Here is a 21,473-nt window from a genome sequence, read left to right as displayed (position 1 = left end):
TTCAGCATTTTTGCCCTGGTTTCTCTCCATCTTTGTGGATTTATCTACCTTTGGTCTTTGAAGTTGGTGACCTTTGGATGAGGTCTCTGAGTGGACGTCCTTTTTGTTGATGTTGATACTATTCCTTTCTGTTAGTTAGTTTTCCTTCTAACAGTCGGGCCCCTCTGCTGCAGGTCTGCTGGAGTTTGCTATCTCTGGCAGAGGCTGTAGACCAGCAAAGATTGCTGCCTGTTCCTTCCTCTGGAAGCTTCCTCCCTGAGGGGCACCCGCCACATGCCAGCCAGGGCTCTTCTGTATGAGGTGTCTGTCTGCCCCTACTGGGAGGTGTCTCCTAGTCAGGATACATGGGGGTCAGGGATCAAATTGAGGAGGCAGTCTGTCTCTTATCAGAGCTCAAACACTGTGCTGGTAGATCCATTGTTGTCTTCAGAGCTACCAGGTAGGGATGTTTAAGTCTGCTGAAGCTGCACCCACAACCGTCCCTTCCCCCAGTCCCTGACTGGGGCTGCTGCTTTTTTTTTTCAGAGATGCCCTGCCCAGAGAGGAGACAGTCTGGCCACAGCTGACTTGCTGAGCTTGGGTGGGCTTTGCCGAGTTCAAACTTTCTGGTGGCTTTGTTTACACTGTGAGGGTGAAACTGCCTACTCAAGCCTCAGCAATGGTGGATTCCCCTCCCCCTACCAAGCTCAAGCATCCCAGGTTGAGCTTGGACTGTTGGGCACAGCTCTGCTGTGCTGGCAGGCAGAATTTCAAGCCAGTGGATCGTAGCTTGCTGGACTCCATGGGGGTGGGACCTGCCAAGCCAGACTTCTTGGCTCCCGGGCTTCAGCCCCCTTTGCAGGGGAGTGAATGGTTCTGTCTTGTTGGTGTTCCAGGCGCCACTGGGGTATGAAGAAAGACTCCTGCGGCTAGCCCGATGTCTGCCCAAATGGCCTCCCAGTTTTGTGCTGGAAACCCAGGGCCCTGGTGGCGTAGGCACCAGAAGTAATCTCCTGGTCTGGAGTTGCCAAGACTGTAGGGAAAGTGCAGTATCTGTGTGGGAGTGCACGGTATAGTCCCTAATGGCTTCCCTTGGCTGGGAGAGGGAGTTCCCGGACCCCTTGCACTTCCCCACCCTGCTTTCACTTGCCCTCCTTGGGCTGCACCACTGTCCAACCAGTTCCAATGAGATGAACCAGGTAACTCAGCTAGAAATGCAGAAATCACCTGCCTTCTGCGTCGATCTCGCTGGGAGCTGCAGACCTGAGCTCTTCCTGTTCGACCATCTTGCCAGCAACCCCCAAGTACTATAAAACATTTCAAATGCACATAACAACAGAATAGTACAATAATCCTCACATACTCATCAGCCGGAATCAACAATTATTAAAACCGTGGCACACTGCACTATGTACTTTTTTCTTTGTTGAAATATTTTAAAAAGCATATCCTACACTTAAAATCATTTTGCTTCTACATGCTTCAATATGAATTGAGGGACAAGCTATTAAATGCCATCAACATTCTTCTAAGAGGTGTAGAATGTATTCTCCAGGTTCCTCACTTTTCAAATTCATTTATACACATCCCACACATTTAGTGTCTAAATGTTGAACTCAACTATATAAATTACAAATTAAATCAATCGATTGTGTTCACTCTAATATCTGGAAGAAAAAAGTCAACATAATTTAAAAATCAATCCATGAGTCAACAGATTTATTGAGTAGTGAATCAGTTGGATGGAGGGGCTGGGAAACCCAGCTGGGATGGCTGCTGCTTCTCCAGTAGGCTGCTACAGAGCAGGAGACTCTGACTTCCTCATTCCCCAACCATGCCACCAGAGTGACTGTGATGGAAGCCCTGGTCCCTCCTGCACTGTTTCTACTCAGCTGTGCAGGAATCTGCTGCCTTCCACAATGAAGCCATTCTCTAAGACCAGCCAGAGTCCCACCTGCTGAAAGACTGCAGTGAAGTCATTCATAATTATGGCTTCTAGTTAGCACTGTCTTCAGCACACAATTGAGCAATTACTGCTTCATGCATATGTCTTACCTTCCTGGGTGGACTGCAAGACATCAAGGGTAAGAACTATATTTTGCCTTCTATAATGTAACTTAAAGTGCCCAATAATGATGGCATAGCAGGCACTCAATATATATTAACGGGCAAATGCAGCTCAGCTTGAACTTTCACTGGGCTGAAGTTGCTTAGTGTCATTTTTTTTTTTGCTTAGAATCAACTCATAAGAGAGAGAAAAGAAAAAAAAAAAAAACCCTGCAGAGGCATTTTTGCCTAAGAATGTGGATAAAAAGACATGCTGCACTGTCTTTCATCCATCTACTTGTGCAGCCTGCCCTACAAGTCCACTTAAACCCTGTCCATTTTGCCTTTGCTTGAACAATGTAAAATGTCTTTTTCTTTTTCTCCCCTTGTGCAAATGACTAAGGCAATTGTTTGTTGTTGGCAGGTACTGAGGTATGACCACATGTTTAAGAGTCCTAAAACCCTATGTAAGAAGTCAGTCCCTAACTGAACCCATACCCAAATCAACAGGCTCATTCCTGCAGCAGCACCATGGTGCCACCAAGTGGACAGCTTTTGAACAACTCAACTCATTGTGAACTGGCAAATCATTTTGGAAATGGAGCATTTGTGGCCCACTCACTTAAGTAAGTGAGTTGTAAATTTTATACTCTTTAATCTTATACCTTGTATGTTTGATGAATTCTAACAATTGCTTCACATGTGCTTCTTGAAATTTTATTCTCTTTAACTCCTATTTGTGATTTAAGAAAATTCTTAGTGAAAACATTTATGATGTACAATAACATGGGCACTTACCTTTCATTTCACTATATTTTGAGAGAAAATAAGTTCTTCATTTTATCTGGGTCAGTTTTTAAAAGATTAATTATATTTCCTAGGAAAGTCTACTTAAAGGGGAAGAATGCTTGCTTATATGATATATATGTTGGCTATGTGCAGTTTCATTGTTTGACACTTTCTGCAGTTAATCTTACATCTTGCTGTTCAGAAAATCAAACAAATGGTGCTGGTGCAATTGAACATCCATCTACAAAAAATAAACCCAACTGTTACCTTGAGCCATAAACAAAAATTAACTTGAAAAGGATCTGATTGTCACAAACACTTTAAGCCCCAGCTGACTGCCCACTTTGAGAAAATCCTTGAAGAAACAAAGGCAGTTCTAGCACACTTTACTCTCTTTTACTTACCTGAAGCTAAAAATATCTCACCTACATTTTCCTCAGTGGAGACCCCATATGATGAATTTTCTTTTTTAAAAAATAAAAAGGTATTTGTTTATTTCAATATTAAATATTTCTTTCTCTCTTTTTTTTTTTTTTTTTTTTTTCTGAGACAGAGTTTACTCTTGTTGCCCAAGCTGGAGTGCAACAGCATGATCTTGGCTCACTGCAGCCTCTGCCTCCCAGGTTCAAGTGATTCTCCTGCCTCAGCCTCCCAAGTAGTTGGAATTACAGGTGCATGCCACCACACCTGGCTAATTTTTTTTTTTTTTTTTGTATTTTTAGTAGAGACGGGGTTTCACCATGTTGGTCAGGCTGGTCTCGAACTCCTGACCTCAAGTGATCCACCCACCTTGGCCTCCCAAAGTGCTGGGATTACAGGCATGAGCCACCGTAACTGGCCACTTATTAAATATTTCTGAAAGTCTATCTTGGCTCTATATAACTTAGGGAAGTATATAGTTTTATCTTATGTGGGAGGATTGAAAAAAATTTAATTTATATCTCATAAAACATTCATAAAATGTAGGCAAGTGCATTGGACTAGCAGCTGTGAGATACAAAGTCTGCTCTCAGGGATGGATGTTTCTTTCTTTCTCTTTCTTTTTCTTTCTTTTCTTTTCTATTCTTTCTCTTTCTTTCTCTCTCTCTCTCTTTCTTTCTTTCTTCTTCTTTCTCTCTCTCCCTCCCTCCCTCCCTTCCTTCCTTTCTTCCCTCCCTCCTTCCTTCCTTCTTTTCTTTTCTTTTCTCTCTCTTTTTTTTTTTTTTTTTTTGAGACAAAGTCTCCCTGTGTTGCCCAAGCTGGAGTGCAGTGACGCAATCTCAGCTCACTGCAAGCTCCGCCTCGCAAGTTCACACCATTCCCGAGTAGCTGGGACTACAGGCGCCTGCCACCACGCCCAGCTAACTTTTTTGTATTTTTAGTAGAGACGGAGTTTCACTGTGTGTTAGCCGGGATGGTCTTGATCTCCTGACCTCATGATCTGCCCGCCTCGGCCTCCAAAATTGCTGGGATTACAGGCGTGAGCCACGGCGCCCGGCCTCCTTTTCTCTTTTCTTTGCTTTTTTTTTTTTTTTTCTTTTCTTTTCTTTTGATAGAGGTCTTGTTGTGTTGCCTAGGCTGGTCTCCTGGGCTCAAGCAATCCTCTTGCCTCAGCCTCCCTCCCACCTCAGCCTCCCCAGTAGCTGAGATTACATGTGCACCCAGCTCCAGGGCTGTTTCAAACCACTAGTGTGGCCACATATAAGACACTTAAGACTCTCTCTTAGTTTCCACTTTTGTAAAATTAGGTAGTTAATGCCCCCCTCTAAAAAAAATTTGTGTATTCCTAAGAGCATTTGTTAAGCTGTTAATAAGGAGGCCAGGCAGGATCTTTTAAATTCTTTCCTTGTCTCCTGTTTGTTTTTCATGACTGTGCATATTTGCAAGTTGTTATCCTTACAAAATGAACTCTTTACTTAAAAGCTGTTATTCTTGAGACCTGAAACTAATTTTGATGGACACTTGTGGAACATTTCTCAGAGCTATATATCTCTTTCACATTTTCTAAATGCATATTACAACAAATGTATTTCTATATTTTTGCCAAATTTCAAATATGTTTAAATAATAGCTTCAGAACCATATATCCGAAATGTACTATTTAAAAATACCTCCACTATTTTCCATAAAAGGAAAGGCACAGATTGACCTCAGTGCATTGCATCTTGACCCAACATGCCAGGGTGAATGCCACCACACACAAGATCTGCAGGTATAAAAGAGGCATGAAGATGTAGTTAGCATGCATTGGACAAGCAACAAGAAGACTTGGATTTCATTCTAAGGATACATCTAAGCACCTGAGCTTGCGGAAAATCACTTGATGGGTTTGAGCCTCTGTTTCCTTATGTGCAAAATGGTGATAATAAATCCTACCTAATACATTTGGTTGTTCTAAGGGTCAAATGAAATAAGGTTCAAGGAAGTGTGCTGAAACTCTGAAGGGCAACTGTGATGGGAATCTTTTGTTTAGTAGGAGGAAATTAAAAAGGATTAGGAACGTGGGGGAATACCATGATCAAGGATGATTTAGAACCATTAGCAAAAAGTAATTGTGTTCTCTTGTGGAACTGTCAGAGCCATGAGCTCTTCCTCATCCCTTTCTCCTTCTTATGTGAATGATGGGAGCAGACATGACCTTCTGTCCATGATCCATTTAGTTCAGATAATAGGAAAGGATGTTGCAGTCTAAGGATCAACAGAACAATAGAAGAACAAGGGGAAGAAAGAGGGCAGAAGAGGAGGGGGACAGAAATCAACATTACATTATCATGGAGGCGAGTGAGACATGGTGGCAACCACTGTGTGTACTGTTTTTTTGTTTTTGTTTTTGTTTTTTTCATGCAGAGATGGCTTTTGGATTCCCAGTGGTAGGAAGAGAAGCTTAAATGGATGAATACAAAATAATCATTAAAAAATGAAATAGAGAATTATTAGGAATTTTCTGTTTTAAAAAAGAGGAGGTCTGTAGTCTTTAAAAATGTCAACATCATAAAAGATGAAGAAAGGCTGTGGAAGTGTTCTAGAGAAAAGGAGACTAAAGATACATAACAAATAAATACAATACCTGATCTAGGCTGAGATCTGTACTGGAGGAGAAAAAAATGCTATAAAGGACATTACTATCTCAATTGACAAAATTGGAATATGGATGGCAAATTAGATAAAAGTACTGTATCAATGCCAAATTTACTAAAGTTGAAAATTGTACTATAGTTATGTAAGCAAGTACTCCTATTGTTAGGAAACACACTGAATTATTTAGGAATGATGGGCCATGATGATGTAACTAATCTTTAAACTGTTCAGGAATAAAAATATTGAGAGAGAGGGAGAGAGAAAGCAAAAGGGTGAGAAAATGGGGTAAAAATGGGTATAAAAAATGTTATAATAACATTTAACATCTATATGGCTCTTAGTCATTTATGAAGTACTTTGACATACTTTGTTTTCTTTAATCCTCATTAAGAAAGCCCCATTTTACCAATAAGGAAACTGACAATCAGAGATTTCTTGTGAGACTTTGGCTAAATCATGTTTGTGTCTTCATTGCCTCTCTTAGTGAATGAATGAAGGAAGGAAGGCAGGGATGATGAATTGACTTGTCCCAAATCACAAACCTAGACCCAGAGTTGCAAAGATAGGACTGAGAACTACGGTTCAATAGCTTTTTACTGCTTTGTGGCTGTTAAGTACCACACAACACACTCAAATCTTTGCAGCTGTTAAATACCACACAACATACTCAAATCGTAGATCAGGATTAGCCATTATTTAGTTACTCTTTGGTGATTCACAAGTCATATAATCTTACAGTGCCTTAAGCTTTAACTTTTTGTAGGCCAGTTATCTCCCTGTAGCTAAGGGAAATGCTAGTTGAAAAAATGTTAAATTCTGGAAGAGTGAGACTTATCTTGTAGTAAACCTCAATACATTGCTTTTGCAGGAGATGCTATTTAATCCAACAAGGTAAAATTATTTTATACAGACATTTTGCCTAAACATAGGAATGAAAAAGATGTTATCAAGGTATCTATACTGCTTATTTTGGTGGTACACCTTACCCCTAGTATGAAATATTGTGTACTGTTATGTTGAGCACTTCAAATCTTTTTTTATTTTTTATTCTCAGCATTTGAATGAAAATCCTAGATAGCGAAAGGATTTTTTTCTCACAGGTGAAGAAGCAGTGCATTATCAGCAGCAGAAATGGTTTCTGGGAATTTGTTATCAGTCATCTTTGTTTTAATCAGTGCCAAGTATTTTTTGACATTTGCTGAACTTGGTTTCCTTTTAAAGTGCAAGAAGTTGTCATAATTAAAAGCAATGGCAGCACATAAATGAATGGAAGTATTCAAAATGAGAATGGAATCCTAGGCTGCAGGTGCTGGGAAAGACTGCCTAGTCTAAGCACACATACCTGGGTGATGAAGAAAATCAGGTATCAGTGACAGCTGTGAGAATATGTCATGACTCAGTCTACATTCATGGGTAAGTCCTTAGTCAACCTGTTGACCCGCCTTTTTTTTTTATTGAGTAATGAATCCACTTCTGGATACTCATGTGGAGATGTGTTACAGTTGGGAGATGACAGAAATGTCATCGTGGAAAAATAGCTGGGCATTTGACAAGGCTTGAAATATGATTATCCCAACTGACTGCTGCTTGGTAATCAAACTTCAAATGAGCAGTACTTTGGGGCAAACAGACATGGCTCATGACTCCCCAGTCTGCATTCAGCTCTCCATCCCTCCTGTGATATATTGTATTGCTCTGCTTGCCAGGAAATTAAAAATCAGAGGCCAGTTGATTCTTCTTACTTTTTTTTGAGACAGGGGTCTTTCTATGTTGCCCAGGCTGGTTTCAACTCCTGGGCTCAAGCCTCTACCTTCTGAGTAGCTAGGATTACAGATGCCCACTAGTGTGCCCAGAGCAAGAGAATTCTTAATGCTTAGCCAATAGCAAATGTTTTAAGCAGTATTTTTATATACATTCCTATTTGAGTAATTAATAGCAAGATAATCTTCTCTGGCAAGTTATCCATCCTTCATGAGTGTTCAGCTTGTAATTAGAAGCTGTGCCAATGTGAGCAGACAAGCCTATAGGGCTCATTTTCAGGAGAGAAAATTTATTCCTTAATTCAGTATACCTTATTCAGTGTATTTTTATTATTCAGTAAACATGGTACCTACTGCATGCCATGGATTAAAGATTCAAAGTGAATAAACTGACTCCCTGCTTTTTATAATTGGAAGGACAGATAATTAAACATGATTACATATGGACACGAAACATTATATACACTAAGATAGGATAGAGTGAGCACATGTTTCTATGGGAGAATTTTTGATACGCACCTAACCTACCCTTTAATAGTCACTTGACCCCTTTGCAGATGAGAGAAAGGTCTGGGGGTGAAGATAGTTAAGCAGAGCATTGAAGCGCACATATAAGCCAGAAAAGGGGAACAGAAGAGAAGAAAAAAATCCAAGCAGAAGGGCTAAAATGTGCAAAGGTCAGGAGGCAAAACAAAGAGCATGGTAGATTTTTGGAACTGCAAGAAATTTGTACAGCTGGAGCTAAGGAAGGGCCAGATCATGAAGGTCTTCAAATGCTGTTCCAAGAAGTTTGGATTTTACTCTAATGGTTGTAAGGCAATGCTGAAGGGTTTTTAACAGGAAGGAGAATGGTTGAAAGCACGGAGAATGCATTGGCATGTGGGTGAGCCTGGAGGCATGGATTCTAGTTGGGAAGCTATTGTGACAATGCCAGCTGAGGAAGCAAAGTGCCTGAAGGACTACAGTTCAAATCCCCAATGTGACAGCCTTCCTACAGCTGTGTGCTGTGAATTGAAAGTTTGTGAGGAAAGAAGAGATGAGGATGGAGGAATTTTGAGCTCTTCTGTGCTCTTTGCCCTTTTAAGAGTTGTTAAATCATGGCATCTTCATTTTTAAAGACTCATGCACTCAGAATAGTGTGGTCTGAATACTGTAATTTGATAGAAGAAAAAAATTCATGTTACTCAACACTGAAATAGAGTAGTGACACTTGAGTACCTAATAGGCAGATCAAACATGTTAGGGAAATTAACAGAGTTGTCAAATTTCACCAGTTGTTACTAATATACTCTTTTGTGTTTATCTTATGACTTGTTCATGAAATCCTTACAAATAAATTCATCCATAGGTTAGAGATTAAAATTTTTCCTTCATGAATTCTTAGTTTTAGAGTGAAGAAGACTGTATCTTGTTCACCCAATACCTCAGACAGGAACTAGCATATAGTAAGTGCTTAATAGGAGGTTGAAAGTCAAGGATTAAAAACATACTCCCTGAAATTAATTTTCTGGGACTTTTAATAATTCTTATAAAAATTATAAGGAATTTAACATCAAACAAATATTAATTGGATATAAAATAAGCAAACACCGTATTCATTTGGTATAAATGTAGCTTCAGTTTTATTTGTACGACTTGCAAAAACTCAGTGGGAAATGTGTGGGTGCACTTGAGTGAAGAATTTGGTATTTCGAAACTTTGAACTATTTGAAATGAAAAAAGTTGAGTGGTTAAAATAATAGATGAGATGAACTGGGGGTTTAATGGTGACTCACAATTTTCTTCTCAAGGCTGTGACTCCAGAAAAACCATGTTGTAGCTTCCTCTAATGCCTACAGAGATGATTCTAGATCAAGGACTGGAAAGCTTTTGAATATAAGAATTGGGAAAGCCTATGTGTATATATATACCTAACCATCAATTGTGTCCAAATCTTCAGACACAATTATAATATTTGTATAATATATACTTATAATTTGTCATTATAAAAACCTCTTAGATTTAAGAAAAATCATATACTTAAAAAATGTTAGTATTGCATTTTCCTGGTCATTTTGAGTGATGCTCTTGAAACATGAAACCTTTATTTTTTCTTTCTTTCCTTTTTTTTTTTTTTTTTTTTTTGAGACAGAGTCTTGCTCTGTCGCCCAGGCTGGAGTGCAGTGGCACGATCTCGGCTCACTGCAAGCTCCGCCTCCCGGGTTCACGCCATTCTCCTGCCTCAGCCTCCCGAGTAGCTGGGACTACAGGCGCCCGCCACCACGCCGGTCTAATTTTTTGTATTTTTAGTAGAGACGGGATTTCACCGTGTGTTAGCCAGGATGGTCTCGATCTCCTGACCTCGTGATCCACCCGCCTCGGCCTCCTAAAGTGCTGGGATTACAGGCATGAGCCACTGCGCCTAGCCGAAACCTTTATTTTTTCAATAGAAAAACAATATTGCAGCATTTTATATATCTGCGCTCTTATATAACAGTACAGGCATGAAACTCTACTACACTAAACAAATTATGTACTGAATGCATGCTACCATTTTCTTTAAAATGTTCTTTGTATTTTAGGCATGACAGCGCTGCATACAGGAATAATATTTTCATGGCGACTCCTTACTAGATATTTAATAAAGGTCAGTCACTACCAATGATGTTCGTAACACCTTGCCCCAAGAAAATTTGCCTTTGAGTATATTATTCTAGATGCCTTTTTTCTTACTGATACAGGATGTAATTTTATTTAGTTTTAAATTTAAGTTATATGCATCCAAGGAGCTTTTCCATTTTTCTTTGCTATTGCCTATACGATGCCTTAGTTTATTTAACAAGAGTTCCAAGTGGGGAACGGAGAATTTTGGTATAAGTGGAAATACTGGGACTTGCATTTTCCTGTTGGTGGCAGCACTTCCTTTGGTTTCTGTGTCCGGGACAGGAAGAGTTTGAATTGAAAGTAATCAGATCAAATTGAGCATTCAGGAAGGGGATCTTTGAGTACAGAATGTCTTGAATCAATTAGGTGAATAATAATGAAACGATTATGTATGTACAGTAAAGCAACTTCATTTTTAAAAAACAAATTCACAAAAACAAATTGATTTAGAGATGATATATTTACAGGACAAGAAAAGGCAAAATCTTTCAGCTAGTGAGCTTCTCTATTGAATTTAAAGTTTGATACTGGCATTAAAATTTTTTAATTTTATCAGTTCATTATGTCCTATTTTCTTTCAAGGAATGGAAAATGTTAACAGTAAGAGAAGTTTGTGGACACACCACAGTAAAGTACACTAATTTTGTATGATATAGAATGCTTTGCATTTGACAGCTTTTTGCAGTTCCATAGGCCTATTACTATGCCTCATCTCATTTTCATCTTCTATCAACTATGTGTAACGTCCCCAGCACAGGAAACAAAAGGTTATAAAGGTACAGCAAACTCAAGGTCATAACCTGGTGTAGAACCCAGGACTTGTATCATCTAATCCAGCATCATTCCACAAACCTTCATTCTTAGGAGGTTTTTTGTTTTTATTTTTTAGTGGAGGCATATGTCTATTACAAATTGTTTTGGACACCTGGCTGTATTAAAATATTGTTGCAGAATATTGAGAAATGTCTTTTAAATTTGGAAATAATAGACATTTTTTGTATCACATTTAAAAATATTCCTTTCATTTAAAAATGTTTCAGTAAATTTACTATACCCACATATAAATTTAGGATAGATGCTAATCTTCTTAATAAGTTAATGAATATGTGACTGATATTTTACCCTACATTCTGAAATAATAATTTGACATTACTTTTCTTTATCATGAAAACTATTCACTCATCAGTTTACATCATGCCCTGATTTCATTTGAGGAAATATTTTAAATGTGCCTTTGATCCAATGATTTAAAGAAATATACATAAAACATAAGCCGAATAAGTAGAAAATTTATGTGCAACATCACCACCTTGATTTAATAAGAAGGGCAGAATCTAATTTTATTCTGTCCAGAACAAAAAAAGGATGGAGATGTGCAGAAGCATTGGGCATCCAGGTGATGCATACTCAATATCAGTCTGTTAAACTGAGTAATTTTTAAGACTACATTTAACCAGTACATAGCTGATGCTCCATAGTACTGAGTGGTTAATTAACTGACTTTGGTAACTTATTGATCTGACTGGCTTTTTTCTTATCTGTTTTCCTATTTGCTGCCTAGTGGCTCCATCTCTTGTCAATTCGTTTCCAGCTTCAGGCAAGGCTTTTCCCTTAAAACTGATTTTCTTGTTGTTCTTTGGTTTAGCTTTGGAAATGTTCTGAAAAGGACATTGTTTTTGAGCAGGAGTGATGGCAAATGGTGACTGGACTTCCTGTTAAGTGAAGTGGCTCCTCTGAGCATGGGAGGGATACAACTGCTGTCAATATAGAAAGACACCTGATTTTGTAGAGATGATTTGCTCCATTTGTCACCTAGTGGTGGCTGAACAGAAGTTCTTTTTTCATGTTTTGTTTTGAACAAAAAAGTTCTTAGCCCAAAGGAAAGTGTGAAATAACTGGAGCGGCTCCGTGGCTCTTACTCTCCTGTATTGCCCAGCTCTGGGATCCTCTGAGCTTGTCAAGTCCCTCCACCTTTCCAGCTTCCCCATATCTCTCAGCAATCTGTTCAGCCTAAGCTACTCTGAAGTGGCGTCCCATTTTCTAAAACCATTCTCCGTGCCCCACCCCTCCAAGAGAAACATTTTAATTTCAATAGGGACTTTGCCAGCTGGTTCTTAAAAGAGCAGCAATTAAACTAATTCACACCAATATGTGTAGTAATCTTTATAATAATATTTACATTTTAGAAGAATACACTTTTAAACCAAGAAATTAATTTATAATGACAGAAATTCATATAGGTAAGGATAGGTTTGAGCCAAGAGTGTACCAGATACTTATTAAGTGGAAATTTATTCTCATTCTTATTAAATCTAGATATTTTGAAGAATGAGAATTTATTTGGATGAAAGCTGGCAATTTGCATATAAACTGGTGCCATTCTTGGTCAAGTTCTGCTTGCATCTGACTGCCCTGTAAATGGCTAAGCTGCCATGTAGTTTAGTCAACGACAATCTCAGTAATTTAGTCAAGGACAATCTCACTGCAACCTCTGCCTCCTGGGTTCAAGCAATTCTCCTGCCTCAGCCTCCCAAGTAGCTGGGATTACAGGTACCCACCACCACACCCAGCTAATTTTTGTATTTTTAGTAGAGACAGGGTTTCACCATGTTGGCCAGGCTGGTCTGGAACTCCTGACCTCAGATGATACAACCTTCCTTCTCAGATATGAACGAAAGGGTTACTAATGTTGTAAAATTTGCAACAGAGGGATATTAAAGGCAATTTCTGTCTTTAGCTGGCTTTGCGGCTTTGGAAGGCAAGGTATATAACCTTTCTAAACCACAGCTTTCATATCGACTTCATGTGGCCCATGTGTATTATTCCTGGATAGGGAATATCATTAATATTCCCACATTTGTATGTAAACTTAAAACAATTATCAGAATTTCATTGCTGTTATTTATTTACTTTATTTATTTATTTATTTTGACGTAGTTTTGCTCTTGTCACCCAGGCTGGAGTGCAATGGTGTGATCTTGGCTCACTGCAACGTCTGCCTCCTGGGTTTAAGCAATTCTCCTGCCTCAGCCTCCCGAGTAGCTGGGATTACAGGCACCCACCACCACACCCGGCTAATTTTTGTATTTTTAGTAGAGACGGGGTTTCACCATGTTAGCCAGTTTGGTCTAGAACTCCTGACCTCAGGTGATCCACACACCTCGGCCTCCCAGAGTGCTGGGATTATAGGCGTGAGTCACTGCGGCCGACCATTGTTGTTGTTTTTAACTTATCAAAATAAAGCTAATGTGAAAGAATAAGCATAGAAATACTGTCAAGAAAACTGTGAAAGAAAACAAATAGTAAAGGGGAGCTTACCATACAGATTTTATTAAGTTGGTGCAAAAGTAACTGCAGGTTTTGCAATTACTGGTGTGCAGTAATTTGCCAATGGCAAAACCTGCAGTTACTTTTGCACCAACCTAATAAAACTCCCTATATGGCTACTGCAATCAAAATAATATGAATATTGGCTCAAGAATGAACAAATCAATCAGTGGAACAGAACAGAGAGCACAGAAACTGACTCAGGTATTCTTCAAAATAAGTACTTAATATATGATGATGCTGACATTTCAATTTAGTGGGAAAAGGAAGAATTACCTTATAAATAGTGTTAACATAATGGAATATTCACCTGAAAGGAAAAAAATAGATTTGGAACTTACAGCAAATACAAAGACAAATTCCAGCTGTATAAATGACCTAGGTAGAAAGATATATAACTACAAAACATCAAACTATAATGAAAGAGACTATGAATGACCTCGGGAGTAGGATAGGGACCCTCATAGGCAAGGCAGAAAAATCCAGAAACCATTAGAAAAAATGGATAGACTTGACTACATAATGACATAACATTTCTGAATGGCAAAAGACACCATTATAAAGTTGAAAGACAAATGATAGATTAGGAAAGAATATTTGCCATATATGTGACAAGGTGTTAATTTTCCTTATAACAGTGACTCTTGCAAATGGATAAAAGAAAATAAATATAATAGAAAAATATGTACACAATTTGATCTAGCAATTCTCAGAAGAGGAATAGGAATACAAATAGCCAAGAAATATATGTAAAGATGCTGTACCTCAGTGTAGTCAGGGATATGTATATTAGAGAAGTAAAGAGATATCATTTTTCATGTATCAGAGATGTAGAAGATTTAAAAAATGGATCAAATTCACTTTGACAAAAGCGTGGGGAAAACGAATAATTATTAAGCACTATTGGTGAGTATGTGACTTGCTAAAACATTTTTGAAAGTGATCGGATAATATTAAATTTAAATTTGCATATATTTGACCTAGAAGTGATATTTCTCAGAATGTAGCTTATATAAATAAAAGCACTAGTTTTTGAGGAAAAAGACATGTAAAACTATATTTTTGCATTAAAAAAGACACGCCCCAAACCCTAGATACATCCTGCTTTGCTTAGAATGTGTCCCCCCAAATTCCTGGATTGGAAACTTAATTCCCAAGGCAACAGCGTTGGGAGGCGTGACCTTTAACAGGTGATTAGGTCACGAGGACTCTCATGAGTGGATTAATGCCATCATCAAAGGAGTGGGTTAGTTATGTGGGACTGGGTTCCTGATAAAAGGATGAATTTGGCCCTCTTGTCTCTCTCTCATTGCTCTTTTGCTCTTCCACCCTTCTGCCATGGAATGGTGATGCAGAAGGTCCTTGCTAGATGTGGCCCCTTGGTCATGGACTTCCCAGACTCCAGAACAATGAGTCAAATAAATTTCTGTTAATTATAAATACTCAGGTATTCTGTAATCGCAGCACAAAACAGACTAAGACAGACCCTGAATACCTGCCCATAGGAAAAGAATTGAATAGATTATGGCTTATTTATACTATAGAATATTATGCAAATATTTACATAAGTCTATGCTCATTGACTTAGAAAAATATTCATGATTTAAGGCTGGGCGCGGTGGCTCAGGCCTGTAATCCCAGCACTTTGGGAGGCCAAGGCGGGTGGATCACGAGGTCAGGAGATCGAGACCATCCTAGCTAACACGGTGAAACCCCATCTCTACTAAAAATATAAAAAATTAGCCGGGCATGGTGGCAGGTGCCTGTAGTCCCAGCTACTCGGGAGGCTGAGGAAGGAGAATGGCGTGAACCCGGGAGGCGGAGCTTGCAGTGAGCCGAGATCGCGCCACTGCACTCCAGCCTGGGGGACAGAGCGAGACTCCATCTCAAAAAAAAAAAGACAAAAAAAAAATTCATGATTTATTGTGAATTAAAAAAGCAAGCAGTTAAATAGTATGTATACCATGATTTAATTTTATTTATTTTAAAAATATTTTGCATATTTTTCTTAAGCCTACGGCACTTAGTATTCCAAGGAGGTCTCCCATCTAAGTACTAACCAGGCTTGACCCTGCTTAGCTTTTGAGATCAGATGAGACAGGGATGTTCAGGATGGTATGGCTGTAGATGATTTAATTTTGATAAAAATAAAAAAGACTATAAATATATTTAAAGATAAGACTGTATATACGTGTTGTGTGTGCCTGTGTATGTGTGCATGCATGTGTGTGTGTGTGTGTCTGTGTATGTGTGTGTATGTGGGTGGGTGAGTGTGCAGACATAAGAAAGACAGAAAGATACATTCCAAAGCAGGATTCATCTAGGGTTTGGGGATGTCAACACTTCCAAAGTGTTAAAATTGATCAAAGCAGAGGAATGAGATTGGATTGGAGGAGGAGACTATTTTTTTTTAAGCTTAATCTCTCTTTTTAAAAAAAAAAAATTATGTCCATAGGTTACTGGTGAACAGGTGGTGTTTGGTTACATGAGTAAGTTCTTTAGTGGTGATTTGTGAGATTTTGGTGCATCCATCACCTGAGGAGTATACACTGTACACAATTTCTAGTCTTTTATCCCTCAACCCCTTCCCACTCTTTCTCCATGAGTTCCCAAAGTCCATGTGCCATTCTTATGCCTTTGCATCCTCATATCTTAGTTCCCACTTATGAGTGAGAACATGTAACATTTGGTTTTCTATTCCTGAGTTACTTCACTTAGGATCATAGGAGAATAATATTAATTTTTTTATTTTTTTATTTTTTTTTTATTTTTGAGACAGCGTCTCCCTCCATCGCCCAGGCTGGAGTGCAGTGGCGCGATCTTGGCTCACTGCAAGCTCCGCCTCCTGGGTTCAGGCCATTCTCCTGCCTCAGTCTCCCGAGTAGCTGGGACTACAGGCGCCCGCCACCGCGCCCGGCTAATTTTTTTGTATTTTTAGTAGATATGGGGTTTCACCGTGTTAGCCAGGATGGAAGTCCCGATCTCCTGACCTCGTGATCCGCCCGCCTCGGCCTCCCAAAGTGCTGGGATTACAGGCGTGAGCCACCGCGCCCAGCCAATATTAATTTTTTATATCCCTATATAGCTTGAAATATTACAGAGAGCCTTTATTACTGTTATAGATTGAAATTCATCCCCCAAAATTTATATGTTCAAGTCCTAACCCCCAGTACTTCAGAATTTGACCTATTTGGAAACAGGGTTATTGCAGATACAATTAGTTCTGATGAGATAATATTGGAATAGGTGCCCTTCTGACTGGTATCCTATAAAAAGGGGAAATATGGATACAGAGTCAGATGTACATAGAGGAAAGACAATGTAAAGAGACACAGTGAGAAGGTAGCCATTTATAAGCCACAGAGAGAGGCCTGGAAGAGATCCTTCTCTCTCAGCTCTCCGAAGGAACCAACCCTGCCAACACCTTGATTTTGGACTTCCAGCCTCCAGAACTGTGAGACAATACATTACTGTTGTTTAAACTACCCAATTTGTGGTACTTTGTTATGGCAACCATAGCAGACAAATACAATTACTGTTGTAATGAAAAACCAATGAAGTATTTTTCAAAAAGCTGATGAATGAAAATAACTTTATTCATTCAAGAAACATTCATTAACTCTCTACAATGTACAAGTGTTCTATTACAAATTTTACTTGATATTCCAGAAATGGTAGAGGGTAAGAATTAGTATCTGCATTTTACAAATGAAGTTCACAGTTCAGTAACTTTTCCATTGTCACACAGCAAATAAGCAGTGGAGTAGGAGTTGGATCCAGGGTTGGTTAACTTCAGGACTGGTGCTATAGCTGCTTTTCTATGCTAAATTCTGTTGCTGAATGCTTGATCTCATCATTGTTCATTTCAAATATTTAGTGAGCATTCCTTAAGAAGATAGCTCTCTCCCTCCCTCAAGTCGATAATGTCAACATGAGGCACAGAATGAAAATGCCAGAATGAGATTGCCCACAATGCATGGTATCAAAGTGAAATTATTTTATGGAATCTCCTTTTATTTTATTGTGCTGAAAGGAAAGACAGTGAACAATGGTTATAGCCTTTTCTTGGTGGTTGTTCTCAACATTTCATGTTCATTTTTATCTTGCCAGTTGTTCAAGTTAGAAAGCTAAAAAATAGGAAAACAGAAAAAAAAGTATTTCAGAAGTCATTTAACTTAAGGGTGGTTTGGCTTAATGACACATTTCAGAGTTTTATCAAGGATAAATCAAATAGAAAATAACAATGACCTTGTGATATAAATGTTATACTTTCCAAATCTTTTACTATAGTCAGAAGGTTTCTTTGTTGTTCTAACTACTTGAAAAGGGCACTCTGATTGCCTTGTCTAGTAAGTCTAGTGATGGCAATTAGGCATGTTGGATGCTAATTATTTTATGCTGCTATTTATGAATAAACACTTATTCATTCTTAACATCCAGCTCAATTATCACTTTCCATCATATCTCTCAGGTGAGTTTCTCACATGCTGTTCTTTGCACCAATAACATTTTTATATATAGAATGTATAATACATTCTTAACAGCATGTATATTCTTAATAACATATGATTTACATACCAAAATTTCCTGCTAAATTATAAATTTGTGAAATTTTGAGATCACTCTTGTTCATCAGCATCTCAAAACCTGACATATAATAAATGATCAGGAGAGCAGAGAGAATTAGAGGTAGAGGGTACACTAGGAATGGAATGACAGAAAAGCAACTTTGCCATCAAACCTAAGACTGCCTCATTGTTTATCTCTCCCAAATGCACTACACTTACAGTTGGCATGGTTTGCAGGTCATTCCCTCTTGCAAATGCATTCTCCTCTTCCCATCCTTCTTCTGTCTCTCTCCCTGGCAAAATACAGTTATCAGTATTAGTAGTAGTACTAGTTCTATTACTAGTACTGGTAATAGCTATGCTGGTAATAGCCAAGACTTATACAACATTTATTGTATCAGGTGTTGTTTCAAGTTCTTTATATATACTAACTAATTTAATCTTTAAGATAAATCTCTTAGAAAAACTATATTATTAGCCCCCTTCAACAAGTGATAAAACTAAGGTACAAAGAGATTAACTTGACTACTTGCCTGAGGCAACATAGCTCATAAGTGGTGGAACCAGAATTTGACCTATGCAATCTGGTTCCAGAGTCTGTGCTCTTAACCACTATGTCTTCTTAACCAAGGAAATTGGATCTGTAATTGATAGAGTGATCTAATTATCAATTATCTATCATCTGTCTATTTATTTTATTAATTACCTTTTTCTATATATAAAAATTATTTTTAATTAGGGTCAGACACTGCATGACAATGCTCTGGCCAATGATGAAGCACATATATATGATGGTGATCCCTCAAGAGTATAATGGAACTGAAAAATTCCTATTGGCTAGTGATGTTGTAATGTCACAGCACAATGCATTACCTTTTCTATGTTTCAATATATAAATACTTACCATTGTGTTACAATTGCCTGCGGTATTTTGTACAGCAACATGCTGTACAGGATTGTAGCCTAGGAGCAATGGGCTATACCATATAGCCTACATGTGTAGGCTTGTGTAAGTACACTGTGATGTTCACACAATGACAAAATTATCTAACAACACACTTCTCAGGATGTATCCCTGTTATTAAGTGATGCATGACCATAGGTTTTTTTTTCTTTTTTTTTTTCTTTTGACAGAGTCTTACTCTGTCACCCAAGTTGGAGTGCAGTGACACAATCTTGGCTCACTGCAACCTCTGCCTCTTGGGTTCAAGCAATTCTCCCACCTCAGCCTCCTGAGTAGGTGGGATTACAGGCACCCGCCAACAAGCCCAGCTAATTTTTGTATTTTTAGTAAAGACTAGGGGGTTTTCACCATGTTGGCCAGTCAAACTCCTGACCTCAAATGATTTGCCCGCCTTGGCATCCCAAAGTGCTGGGATTACAGGTGTAAGCCACTGCGCATGGCCTAGTTTTTAATTGTTTTAAATTAAAATGTATAAATATATCATTTCATTGTCAAACTTTCAATGTGGAGCCAAGGCTTTTTCTTTGCTGATGAACATTTCTGACATGGTTTGGCTGTGTCCCCACCCAAATCTCATCTTGAATTATACTTCCATAATTCCCACATGTTGTGGGAGGGACTTAGTGGGAGATAATTTGAATCATAGGGGCAGTTTCCCCCATGCTGTTCTTGTGGTAGTGAATAAGTCTCATGCGATGTGATAGTTTTATCAGGGGTTTTTGCTTTTGCATCTTCCTCATTTTCCCATGTCGCCTCCATGTCAGAAGTGCCTTTCACCTCCTGCCATGATTCTGAGGCCTCCCCAGCCATGTGGAACTGTAAGTCCAGTTAAACCTCTTTTTCTTCCCCGTCTCAGGTATGTCTTTATCATCAGCATGAAAACAGACTAATACAATTTCTTATAGTTCGTATTGCATTATCTGTGTCCTTTTTGCATCATTTTACATTTTTTAGTTTTGATTTCATTTGATTTCAAGATGAGTAGAAATTTAATGCCCTTGCAAAGTAATACGAGTGCAAAATCAATCTAGGTGTTTATAATTTTCTTCCAGGTACTTACAGGTGTCTTACCTATCCCTGATGTAACCACAATTTCAATTTTTTTATAATGACTATTATATGAAGTCTTTCCAAAGCATTAGCTTTTATAGACCTTCAGTTCTCTTCATTTTCATGCTGAAATAGAGCTGGCTTGTATAATATTTAAATACATTGAGTAACTACAATAGTAAGTACAACTGGCATAAACACTGGGGAATCAACACTCTTGACTCTTGAAAAGCATACAAATGCTCAAGTGAGAGAAGTTTGACGCATACCAGTGGGTGGGGTCCTACACAAGCAACCACTAGCCATGCTTATCAGGCAGTCTGTTTATAGAGGTGCCAGAGATTCGGTTAGTCTGGTGTCAAGTGGAGTTGATTGAGTGTTAATGTATTTTGTATCCACTGAGGCCAGTTATCTATTTCCTCCTGTGTAAGCCTTCTTTGGCCAACTTCCTTCTCTATAGAGAGGTAATCACTTCCTTTTCTGTGACTCTACAGTAGTTTAAAATGTTTCTATTGTATACTTATCATTTTTAAATGTAATTAAAAAAATGTAGCTCTTCCCCACTAGAATGTGAACTAAATTTTACATCTCCAGTGGATAGCACATCTCCTGACACATCATAATTTAATGAAGACTTGTTAAAGAAAACGTGCTCCACAGGTAACTAAGAAAGACCTAGAGCTATGATTACTAATTGTGTGTAATTTTTACCCTAAGAACTTCTCAAACCTCAAGTAAAGTTGCTTTGTGAATTTCACAAAGTTCTTGCCCTCCAACATCACAATTCTATGACTAAGATATCCCTCCCTCCTTTTTCCATAGATAATTGTATGTAAATTGTACGACATATTTTCTCTCTGTAGCTATGAAGTCTATTTCATTTTCCTAACTATAGATTTCCATATTTAAATTCTAGGTGGCAGAGTTTTCCTAGAAAACTACAAATTACTATCAGTTCTTGCTGTCTATTTATAAAGGAGTCCAAGTCTTTAGAATAAAACATGAAATATCATATTTTTATTTAGCCTTTGATGGAAATATTGTGGGTAGCTACTGAATGTTTATGTCAACTAACTGATTGTTACTGCCATTTAAAATATTCAATTTCCAAAAGAGTAATAGATTGTATAAAACTTCCGTAGGGAGAGCATATGTTTTAAGGTGTTTTTTTTTTGTTTGTTTTTTTTTTTTAAGAAAATGCTTTGAAGCCATTGGCATAGGCACACCACAAACAATTTAGTGAAGAAACATTTCAATAGAGAAAAAGGAAGCAAACTTTGATGAGGTTGA

This window comes from Pongo abelii, chromosome 10 (assembly GCF_028885655.2).
Source record: "Pongo abelii isolate AG06213 chromosome 10, NHGRI_mPonAbe1-v2.0_pri, whole genome shotgun sequence".
Lineage (NCBI taxonomy): Eukaryota > Metazoa > Chordata > Mammalia > Primates > Hominidae > Pongo > Pongo abelii.
This window is presented reverse-complemented; position numbering follows the sequence as displayed.